Raw genomic sequence first — 12,685 nt, 5'->3', positions numbered from 1 at the left:
CCATAACTCTATAAATAAAGGCCTAGGGGTCATAATTTATACACAAGTTTTAAGTATTCAAAACTAAGATTTTTGAGCAGAAAAATCAGCCAATATTCTTGCCTACCTAACCGAAAATATTAGAACCTTAAGGGCGATTCTAGTTGGTCAATCTTAAGGCGGATCCGGACGTGCTGTGGACTATCTACGGAGGGACGACACTTGGAGTCCTAAAGACTTGTTCTTGTTCGGTTCGGGCGCAGCTAGGGAAGGCACGCAACAAAGAGTATGCATCTAAACTATGCTAAATGATTATGTGTAAATAATATGTTTCCTGGTTAATGGTTGTTTCCGCATGATCTATGTAATGTCATATGTATCATAACCTAACATCCTTGCATGACGTCAAGGTCAGGTTCAATCACCTACTTCATGACATCAAGACGGAAAAAGCAAAGGTTATGTACGTGCGTGGCTTCAAGGTATGAAAATGGCAGTAGCTTGCGATTTCGGCCTCCAAACAATATACTTCGTATTTATTTTGATTGCCCTCCATGGTCGCTTTCCTATGGCTTCAAGTTCTCTTTTCTATGGCACTGCTACGGTAGCGGCAAGAACGGCACCTAATATTGGAAATCCAGCGTCATGACAATGGCTCCAATATCTATTACCGTCATGGCTTCAAGTATTCTCCAACTCCATGTTGTAATTATAGCCTCAACGTCAGCTCCCTCGCGCGGTCGATCAAGAATGAAGGTCTCCGCCATTGATGTCGAGTGTATGATCAGCTTTGTTTGCAAGGCTCGAGGTTGACAGCCAATGATAAAATATGGCAGTCATGGTTGTGTATTTATACTCACAAAATATCCAGTACGAATTATTGTTTTGCAAGGACTCTACTCTACTCATATATCAAGTATGTTACAAATTCTATCTTGAAGATGAGTTCGTGTAGTTTGGCAATGAAAGAAGCCCATTACACATTTACTTTTGGAGTTTTAAAAAAAGATAAGCATTATCTTTTCTTAAAAAATTGAAAAAACAAAAAGGGAAAAGATGAACATTTATGGTTATTGTGGAACTCTTCGTTCCTAAAATCCACGAGCCTATACAAATACAATTAGAGAAAAGGGGGTTGAAGGTTAATTAGCCAGTCCTATGATGCAAATTTGTAAATCGGTCAAGCCCGTGGTAAATTAAAAAAAATGTGAATAAGTTATCGAGACTCAATCACGAGCAAACACTCAAAATCGTATACGTAATTTAGTCTCGAGGGGGCAATTTGTAGGCACGAAAAATTTATTAACGTGCCACGTTAGATATTATTTGAGTCAAAATTTAAAGTATTGACTCGAAAACTTTTTGACGGTCTATTAAATTAATTGATTTGGGTTCTCATATTAATTTAGCCTATTTTCAGTTATTTTAATCAAACTAGAATATTTTTAAATGGTTAAACCTGACAAAATAGGTTTAACCATTATAAACGGGTCATGACTACCAAGTCCAGACAAGAAGGCCCAAGGTACAACAAAACCCTAAAAGTTTCCTCATTCTATAAATAGAGTACTTTATATCATTTCCCAGAGGAGGAGAAAACAGACGGCAAACCTAAATATCTCACATATTCTCCTGCCAGTCAAGTCTCATCAAACTCTCTCTCCCTAGAAGAAGAACAACAAGCATTCAAAAAGGCGTGCCGTTCCATTCTAGAAGATCGACCTTGGACGAGATTAGGCCCGAAGGCCCTTATTCAAGAAGATCAACCCCGTTCGTGAGCAACACCAAATCGACATCAAACATGCATCCTGGTGGAAGAAGAACAACAAACATTCAAAAAGGCGTGCCGTTCCATTCTAGAATATCGACCTTGGACGAGATTAAGCCCGAAGGCCCTCATTCAAGTACATATCAAACTAGTCCGAGAATCAAATCAAATTAGTTTGTGAGCCAAGTCAAATTCAACGTGGAGATCGAATCAGAGGAGCAAATATTAGAGATTGTACCCAAATTCATAAAAAATCAATAAAATTATTTTGTTCACATTATTTTGAGTTTATTATTTTGCAGGCTCTGAAATTTGTGTTTACAGTAGGATCCTAAACCTTTAGGCCCTAATCCGCACCCAATTTTGATTGAGTGTCCACAGAAGTGGCGGCAGGCTTACAAGTCCCCATACATGCACGCTCCAAAATTTGTTGTGCATACTTTTGTTGAGATAAAAGCATAAAAGAGGGAGTACGAGTAACAAAAATTCCCAAATAATAATTAAGTGGTCCCAAGTCAGACATAGGGAACCCGGTCTGCAAATGAGAGATCATGCGATCTCGCAAAGTATCTGAAGAAGTGACCAAAATAATATCATCAACATATAATAGGAGATAGGTCGTGTCATCATCATGATTGAAAGTGAACAAGGAAGTATCGCTCATGGAAATTACAAAATCCATCTGTAATAAAAAAAATTAGCAAACATTTGGTACCAAGCACGAGGTGTTTGTTTGAGACCATGTAATGCCTTTCCAAGGAGGCAAACATGAGTGGGAGCCCTACAATCAACAAATCTTGGGGTTGATGCATATAAACTGTCTCTTTTAAATCACCATGAAGGAAAGCATTTTTAACATCATGTTGATGAATAGACCACCCACGAGCCATAGCCAATCCTAACATTATGCGAATAGTAATCGGTTTAACAACCGGGCTAAATGTCTCATCACAATCAACTCCGACCTGTTGCGACCTGCCATCACAAACTAAACGACCTTTGTGTCTTATGAGATCACATTTGTCATTTTCTTTATGAGTAAAAATTCACATACAATTGAAAATATTCACCCCCGTAGGCCTAGGCACCAAATCCCATATCCCCGTTTTAATTAAAGCACCATATTCATCTTACATCGCCGCATTCCAGTTAGGGTGATCATTTAATGCTTGTTTATGGTTTTTAGGAAGTGGAGATCGAGTTAATGTGGGTCCACTAGGTTGTATGGTGAGAGCATACTTGGGGTTAGGCTTCACAATACCGTGTTGGGATCGTGTTACTCGTGGGGAGGGAGGGGGAGGCCGAGTTGGTTGGATTAGTTGGGAACCACGTACTGGAGGGGGAGTATATATGGGTTGGGGTGTCTAATCCAGGGAGAAAGGGACTGGGCCGAGCCCATAATGTTGGACGTGGGTATGCGCCAGCAGGTGGGCTAGTGTAGTTGATTGGGTCGAGTTGGTTGTGGGATATGGCATATTGGTAGGTGTGTGTGGTCCACTGGAGACATAAGGAGGGAATATATTGTGAGGAGGTGGGATTTTGTGTTGGGCCACTGGAGTTAGGTGGTTTATTGCAGAATGGGTAGGCCACAACTAGGTTCTGGTGGTCTGACCGGACCCAGCTCCTAGTTGTGGACTACTATGCCCATTTGCAATGGCATTGGGTTGGCGAATTTGGGCTAGGACAGGAAAAGAGGGGCGCTGCCATAATGGATTGAGCAAAGGAGAAGGTTCCGATGTTCCTAAAAATTATAGTTTGAGTTTTTAAAGGAATTTATGTTTCGAAACGGGAAGGTTTGCTCGTCAAATGTGACATGACGGAAAATTATTATTTTCATAGTTGAAAGTTCAAGACATTTATAGCCCCGATGATTGGATGGATAACCCAAGAAGACACATGGGGTGGAGCGGAGAGCTAATTTGTGTGGTACGATTTCCGATAAGTTGGGAAAACAAAAACATCCAAAAACCCTAATATGATCATATGACGAGATTTTTAGAAATAACATCTGGGAAGGGGTGGAGTTATTTAGTGCCTTAGTAGGTAAGTTGTTTAATAAATATGTGGCCGTTTCAAGAGAATCTACCCAATAATGAGGTGAAGCTGATGAATGAAATAGGATAGTAAGCGACATTATTGATGGTTCTAATCATGCGTTCGACTTTTCCATTCTAGATGAGGTATGAGGACAGGAAAATCTAAAAATTAACCCTTTTTGCACACAAAATAATTTAAATTGATCATTGTCAAATTCCCTCCCGTGGTCACTTTGGAATGATTTGACTGGTCTTTTCAATTGAGTTATGACATATTGCCTAAAATTCAGAAACGATTGAAAAGCCTGTGATTTATACTAAAAAGGTATGGTCCAGACAAAGTGAGTAAAATTATCTAATAGGACTAAATAATATTTATGGCCTTTAGTGCTACGAATAGGAGAAGTCCATAAATCAGCATGAATTATCTCAAAAGCAGTAGAAGTAGTGCTATTAGAATCATGAAACGGTAGACGCACATGTTTCCCCAATTGGCAAGAATTGCAAAAAGTAGAGTCATGTTCTTTATTACAAACTATGAATTTTTTAGATCTAAGACAACTTAAAGATGGAATTTCCGGATGTCCTAGACGATCATGCAAGGTGGAGGATGACGTGGCTGTGATGGCGGTAGCTAAGCAGGCGGATGGTGTGGTGTTGGTGGTGATAGGATATAGGTCCCCCAAACTATTACGTCTCGTTATAATACTCCCCGTACGTAGGTCCTTCGTAGAAAAACCATTCAGATCAAATTCAATAGACACAAAGTTAAAAGTGGTAAATTTGCGTACTGAAATTAATTTCTTAATTATTTGAGGGGCGAGGAGAACATCACGAAGTAATAAGGGTGGTTTGGGGTGAGGCAAAGTAGTATGACCATAACCTGTAATTGGGATGCGATGACCATTACCAACTAAAGTATGATTATTAGTGCTTAAATTAAATAGGGGCATGGGATTGAAGGAAATAATGCCCTTGGTCCAAGTATGCATTCAATGTTAAGTCTAATAAATGCGGTTCAGTATTAATTAATTAAACAAGTTAATAATTCAGTGAGATCAAGTGAGCTGAATGCCTAGATAGAGGCCGCTTCAGTTCGAGTGGAATTAATAATATTAATCCACAGCTTACTCTTGACTGAACCCGTAGGGTCACACAAATAGTACGTGAACGGATCAAGTATTTATGTGAATTAAATACTTTATTTATGAATATTCGGAATCAACGAATCTCGGTTCCAGTGGGAGCTGAAATCGTCAAAAGCAAAATATGAATACTCCGCAAATGATGATATTGCCGGAAACGGAAATATGGATCATAACAGAAATATAAATATTATCCAAGTCGTAGATGTTGCCGGAAACGGAAACATGGTACGTATCAGAAAATATTATCGGAAATAGAAATATTGTCGGAATCGGAAATATTGCCGGAAACGAAAATTACCGGAATCGGAAATATTGCCGGAATTGGAAATAAATTCCGAATCGGAAATAAATTCTGAATCGGAAATATTATTTTTCATAAAAATTACGAAAATTCCATTACCATGATAATAAATCTCGGTTGTTAGATTTGATTTCATCCAACGGTCTAGAGAGTGTTCATATATATATATATATATATATATATATATATATATATATATATATATATATATATATATATATATATATATATATATATATATATATATATATATATATATATATATATATATATATATATACAGGGGAGGGATCCGGTGAAAATAGGTTCCTATGTGAGTATACTACTATACTAGTATATATGAGAATGAATCTAATACTACGGATTAGATTCAGTCGGAAGGCTAGGATTAAAACAACTAATGGAAACATTGTAATTCAACATAAATCATCCACCTTCCCATTTAATGATGAAACGCTATTTTCTCTCTCCAAAATTAGTTTCTACCACTTTTTCTCTCTCTCTCTCTCTCTCTCTCTCTCTCTCTCTCTCTCTCTCTCTTCAATACTGCCATTCCTCTCTCCTCAAAACCTCCATAGAAGCTTGAACATCTCCGATTTCTCGTCATTTTCTTGCCAATTACAGCTGAATATTGTTGCTTCAAACCAAATTATTGCCGATTTCATCTATAATTCTTCTTATTCTTGAAAAACTACGTGAATTAAAACCTAGAAATTCAAAATTGAAGATGACAAAAGAAAAAGAAGCTAGCTACAAATCAAAGTGAAGAACCTATGGAATAAGAAAAAGGTAAGAATTCCTACAAAAAATACGAACTATACTACAAGTTTTTAATCATTGATTTGTGTTAATTTTCTGTATTTTTAATTTTAAGGAAAAAGGTTCATATTCGAAGTGAGGATGAAGTGCGCGAGAATGAAGATAAAAACACTACTTCTGAATTGAAAACTACAAAAAAATTCGTAAGCAATTGAGTTGGTTGAATGTTCGAATTGTATTATTTGATGTTGTATTTGTTGTTTTATTTTATCTGAATTTGGAATCAGTTTGTTCTCAGTTTTTCTGATTATTTTCTGAAATCAGAATCAGTTTGTTCTGAATTTTTGTGATTAATTATTCATGTTTTCTGAATTTATCTGTGATTAGTTTTAGAATTTTTTAATTTTTGGGTGATTAACTTCTGATTTTTTTTAATTTTTGAATTAATTTGTGAATTTTTCAAAATATATTTCCTGATTTTATGAAAAAAAAATCATGATGTTCTAAAACTTATACTTATATGTTCTGAATTTGTAGATAGGGAATATTCAAAGGAAGGAAATGAGATTAAACACGCTAAAACATCGGAGCCAGAGGGCATTGGTAGCCCAATTGCCGAAGAATCACTTTTGAAGGACATCCTTGAAAATATTGGGTAATATTTTATAATCTCAATTCCTTAGAACATGAAAGTTTAACAATCTAGAACATACAGTTTCATTGTTTAGAACAAAATTGTGTAATATTTAGAACATGAAAGTTACTTTTTTGAACCTCAAAAATTAGGGATAGTGATGGTTCAAGTGTTGAGAAATGGAAGATATTAGAAGACTTTAGATCTTATTTGGCTACACTTACCATATTTAAAAACTTGTGTGTGACTTTGTGACATCAAATCAACTCTTGTACTGTTGGCTTCTTGTGTCTTACAATTATTCTAGTTAGCTTATGTACAACATTGTTTGGTTATTGTTAATAGTTTGTTTACCAATAACCCTTAGATTTGGGAATATTTCTTTTTCTGATAGCTTGTTGCGTTCCTAAAATATACATAAATACAATACATGCTTAGAGATTTTTTTTTAAAACTTTTAGAATATAGAGCACAACAGAACAAACAACATGAATGGTGAAATGGAAAAGCAATGTCAATATTAATTAATGATTGAAAAAGGACGACGTAAGTTTATTTTATATTTAATGATAAACCTTATATGGTTCTTCTAATCTAAATTGTACTAAATCGTTTCAAAGCATGATACTTATCCACGTACCCATACGAGATTGTGATGTTTTCAATCTATGTTGGTTGTAGTTACGCTTATTGTGTACGTTGCATGTGTGTGTGTTCGATCTTTCATGTGTATTTGCGTCAATTCAAAACATTTAGTTTGAGAATTCAGAACATTTAGCTTAGGGATGCAGAACATTTAGTTTGGGAACTCATAACATATGTTTTAGAATTCAGACCATTTAGGTTAGGAATTCAGAACATCCACTTTGTGAATTCATAACATCTACTTTGTGAATTCAGAACATCTACTTTGTGAATTCAGAACATCTACTTTGTAAATGTAGAACATATGCACTCTGTGAATTCAGAACATCCACTTTGTGAATTCAGAACATCCACTTTGTGAATTCAGAACATCTACTTTGTGAATTCAGAACATCTACTTTGTGAATTCAGAACATCTACTTTGTAAATGTAGAACATATGCTATTTTATTGTTTCTAATATTCAAAATTTTATTCATTGCAGTTTGAGAAAATGAAGAGATTGATGGTTGAGTATTGTGGTAAGATATTGACGCACAAGGAAAATGATGAGCGTCGTGTTATGGTTTCAAAGTCAAGGAAATGGGCAACAAAGAATCAAATTTAACGGAATCATAATGTCTTTGTAACATCAAATGTTGAATTTCTTGTAAATACTTTATGTTGAGTTCGTAAAATTAGTAAACCGACATTTTTTATATTGGATGGTTTTGATCAACTTGTAATAGATTCAATTCATTTTCAAAGTTTTAACCTTGTTTGAAGTTTAATTTGACGAATAAACATGTAATGTATATGCTCATGAATCCATTAAAAAAGAAGTCAAGTACTTCACAATTATACTAGCTAAACCATGTTCAAAGATCTGTAAAAAAAAGTATATTCTATTCTTCTATGTAGAACAAAAGATGAAAAATTTAGAACATGATCAACAATACGTAGAAAAGGTGTTTAATTTTAGAACATGATCAACAAAACCAAAATACGCTTAGAATAAAACATATAAATTTATATGACAATTCGAACATAATTTTATTTCAAAGTCAAAGTAAATGCGCAACAGAGAATCAAATTTGAGGGGATCATATTCTTTAGCATCAATGGTTGAATTAATTTCTATCTTGGATGGTTTTGATCAACTTGTAATACATTCATTTGCTTGACGATTTAACTGTTTGAAAGTTTCACGATTTACTTTTGATGTGACATGCTAATGAATCGATTAAAGAAGAAGTCATATACTTTGCAAATCTACTAGCTAAACTATGTTCAAAAGTTAGTAAAACTATATTCTATTTTCTATGTAGAACAAAAGATGTAAAAATTTAGAACATGATCAACAATATATAGAACAAAAGGTGTTTAATTTTAGAACATGGTCAGCAAAACAAAATACCTTTAGAATACAACATATAAATTTATATAACAATTTGAATCATAACACTGTGTCAATCCAGAATAGTAACTAAGATGTAACACTAAAAATAAGATATAAAAAAATGATATAACAAAGAGTACATCATTACATAATTCTTCAAAAGTAAACAAAAAAAAAGATGTAACAAATAAAATCATCAACTCTAGTTGCACAACAAATATTGAAATCGAGTATTGTTTGAAGAAACAGATTCGATGAAGTCCTGAAATAACAAAAATAAAAAGGATTAGTTTCAAGACAACTAAACAAAAAATAATAAAATTACTACAAATTAGAATATTCTGTACATATTTTAGAACATCATGTATATTGTTTAGAACATTAAGCATATTGTGTAGAACACAATGCAAAGTTTCCTAGAACATGTTGTGTAAAGTTTAGAACATGTTGTATATTTTTTAGAACATGCATATTTTTCAGAACATGATGTACATTTATTCAGATCATGGAAGAAATAAAAATGGTAATCTAAATATTCAAATCAAGTTATAAAAAGTTATAAAGTTAACTTTACTTTTTCCGGAAAATTTCGGATATCATGGTAACCGGCCAAGATCCTCGCGTCCTTTGCATAACTGAATCTACAAAAGAATGTGAGAAAACAGTTCATAACATATATATAATGATAACATAGAACATATGAATAAAAGTGCAAAACAAGAAGAGCAATTATTCAGAACATCATAAGCAATTATTCAAAACATCAACACTGTCAATTTCATTTTAGTTCAAAAATAAAAAACATCAGTTATTCAGAACATTTAAAACAATTATTCAGAACAAAAGGAACAATTATCCAAAACATTAAACTATTGACATATTAATCAGAAAACGCACCAGATCCAACGATTAACGATAATGGATTATGAAAACTTCTAATTACATAGCATAAACAGAAAGAATAATGATTAATGTGAAATTAAAAAGAATGAAAAACACAACAATAATCAAACAATTTACATAATCGAATCAAAGAACAACATGATTTCAATTGTCGCACAATTATATGAATTCGCAAGTCCGTGTTCGGATTCAATACGATTTAGCAAAATATGATCGAATTCAAATAAAAAAACAAAAATTTAAGAACGAAATTGAATCAAAGTACACATAATCGTTCCAAAATACAATCTAATTCAACAATTTCGTTCTAAAATCACAAAATTAATCACATATAATCCTGAAAATAAAAATTGAAAAATTAAACAAAAATGAAATAATACCTATAAACTCACGAAATCTGGAAATGTGGTGAATATATTTGAGAATCTGGGGTGAAATCGCGCCTATTAGGCCAAAAGTGAAGTGTACTCAAACCTTAATTGAAGCTCTAAGCCTCTAATGGCGGCACAATGAAGAGAGAAAAAATAGAGGTCTGTAGATTTTAGAGAAGCAGTGAGCGTGAAGAAGGAGGAAAATGGCTGGGTAATTGTTCAATAAATTTACAAAAATACCATTACTAAACCCTTGATTTTGAGATGTTAGATTAGAAAATATCCAAAGGCCCAAATTTATTCTCACATAAGATTGTGTTCTCACATAAAGGGGGTGTTCTCACATGAGCCTTCCTCTATAGAGGGATCCGGTAAGAACACCTCCTTAGGTAAGAACACTTCTTACGGTAAAAACACTTTTACACTCTCCATGTTCTATATTTGTTCAACCATGTTCAAAATTTGTTCAACCATGTTCAAAAAAATTTCAACCATGTTCAAAATTTGTTCAACCATGTTCAAAATTTGTCCAACCATGTTCAAAATTTGTCCAACCATGTTCTAAATTTTCAAGCTCATGTTCTAAATTTGTTCAACCATGTTCTAAATTTGTTCAACCATGTTCTAAATTTGTCCAATCATATTCTAAATTTGTTCAACCATGTTCTAAATTTATTCAACCATGTTCTAAATTTTCAAGCTCGTGTTCTAAATTTATTCAACGATGTTCTAAATTTTTTCAAGCATATTCTAAATTTATTCAAGTATGTTTTAATTTTATTCAACCATGTTCTAAATTTTTAAGCTCATGTACTAAATTAATTCAAGCATGTTGCAAAATTATTCAACTATTTTCTAAATTTTCAAGCTCATGTTCTAAATTTATTTAAGCATTTATAAATTTATTCAACGATGTTCTAAATTTTTTCAACCATGTTCTAAATTTATTCAAGCATGTTCTAAATTTATTCAACAATGTTCTAAATTTATTCAACAATGTTCTAAATTTAGAACATGAGAACCTAGTCAACACATATACATATATACATGTTCTAAAATTTCAAGCTCATGTTCTAAATTAATTCAAGCATGTTCTAAAATTATTAAACATGTTATAAATTTATTCAACCATGTTCTAAATTTATTCAAGCATGTTCTTAATCCATTCAAGCATGTTCTGAATTTATTCAAGCATTTCTAAATTTATTCAAGCTTTCAGCAAGTTATAACATTCAATCGTGTTTCAAAAATAATTCAAGCATGTTCTAAATTTATTCAAGCTTTCAGTATGTTCTAACTTTATTCAACCGTGTTTCAAAATTAACTCAAGCATGTTCTAAAATTATTAAACATGTTCTAAAACCGTTCAAGCATGTTCTAAATTTATTCTAACATGTTCTATATTTATTCAATTTTTCTAAATTTATCCAAGCATGTTCTAACTTTATTCATCTGTGTTTCAAAATTTATTCAAGCATGTTAACTTTATTCAAACATGTTCTAAATTTATTCAAGCATGTACTAACTTTATTCAACAATGTTCAAATGTTATTCAAGCATGTTCTAAAATATATTCAAGCATGTTCTAAATTTATTATAGTATGTTCTAATTTTTGCATTTTGCAAAATCCGAGTACATTTTGAACAATCAATTGAGAATGCCACCACCACCACCACATACCAGTTCAGCCACCACCACCACAATCAATTCGATTTCGCCGGATTTTTTGTTCGATTTTGTTGCCTCCCTCGCTTCCAACTCCGTCGCTGCCGCCACCGATGCTGGATTGGAAATGATAGGAAGAACACCGACGATTTCGTTCAAACTTTGGTTCGATTTTTTTCGAGTTTTGAAATGAGAAATCGATTAAAATCGATTTTAATTTTTTTTTGGTAAAATAGAAGTTTTATTACCAAAAGGAAGTAAAACAAGAAATATCCAAACAACAACTTGAAATTGGCCAGAACCTACCAGGCCAGAAACTGCATCAGCAACCTGACCAGGCCAGCAACCTGAACCAGTCACACCTGCAATAGCAAGACACAACTTACATTAGAACAACGCCCGAAGCAGCAACTCAGACGCAGAAAAATCGATTTTAATTCAAAACGCCTGATTGTTCGAAATCGATTTTGTGAATTGAGAAATCGATTTCAATTCAAAACTCGATGCTCGTAGATTGAGAAGTCGAATTTGCCGGATAATCCCCTCAATTCGATTTCGATTTTTCAATCGATTTCAATTCGGTAAGTTAATTAATACGATTCTCCAATTCAATCTATTTCAATTAATCAATTTCTTACCAGATAACCGTGAAGTCGCCGGATTGCTGCGATCGGCGAGCGGCGCGGCGAGTTGCAAGCGACGAGTGGCGAGTTGTGAGCGGTGATCGGAGATCTACGACCGGCGGCGATAGAATTCGGCGATTTAATTGTTGCGACTGGCGGCGGCGAAAGGCGAACATTGGCGGCGGAGAGAGGCAAGCAGTGGCGAGAGGAGAGAAGAATTGACGACGAGAGGAGAGCAGCGACGGCGGCAATCATCGAGGAAGATCGTCGGTGGTGTTCGAATAAGAAAGAGAAAGGAATTGAAGAGAGAGAAGGGTGCCATAAATAATGAAAAAAAACGTTAAAAAACAATTAAATTGGTTTATTTGTTTATAAAAATTATGAAAATGCCATTATTAAAAAGTGTTCTTACCGTAAGAAGTATTCTTATCGTAAGAAGTGGTCTTACGGGAGCCTTTCTCTCTCTATATATATA

The 12,685-nt window shown here is 33.8% G+C and overlaps 2 long non-coding RNA genes across 2 annotated transcripts; one reads left to right on the top strand and one right to left on the bottom strand.

Moving 5' to 3' along the window:
• Nucleotides 1–5,560: 5,560 nt before the first annotated feature.
• On the top strand, nt 5,561–8,015 carry LOC130459863 (uncharacterized). The gene is made up of 4 exons (XR_008919571.1): nt 5,561–6,021; nt 6,107–6,194; nt 6,529–6,646; nt 7,754–8,015. It is a non-coding gene; the product is annotated as an uncharacterized lncRNA (long non-coding RNA).
• A 670-nt stretch (nt 8,016–8,685) lies between these two features.
• Nucleotides 8,686–12,453, bottom strand: LOC110805493 (uncharacterized). Its single transcript, XR_002538028.2, has 4 exons — nt 12,226–12,453; nt 9,931–11,949; nt 9,222–9,288; nt 8,686–8,909 (listed from the first exon to the last, which is right to left on the bottom strand). It is a non-coding gene; the product is annotated as an uncharacterized lncRNA (long non-coding RNA).
• Between the last annotated feature and the right edge of the window lie 232 nt (nt 12,454–12,685).

This window comes from Spinacia oleracea, chromosome 4 (assembly GCF_020520425.1).
Source record: "Spinacia oleracea cultivar Varoflay chromosome 4, BTI_SOV_V1, whole genome shotgun sequence".
NCBI lineage: Eukaryota > Viridiplantae > Streptophyta > Magnoliopsida > Caryophyllales > Amaranthaceae > Spinacia > Spinacia oleracea.
The sequence above is the reverse complement of the archived record's forward strand: the minus strand, read 5'-3'. Positions and strand labels throughout refer to the sequence as shown.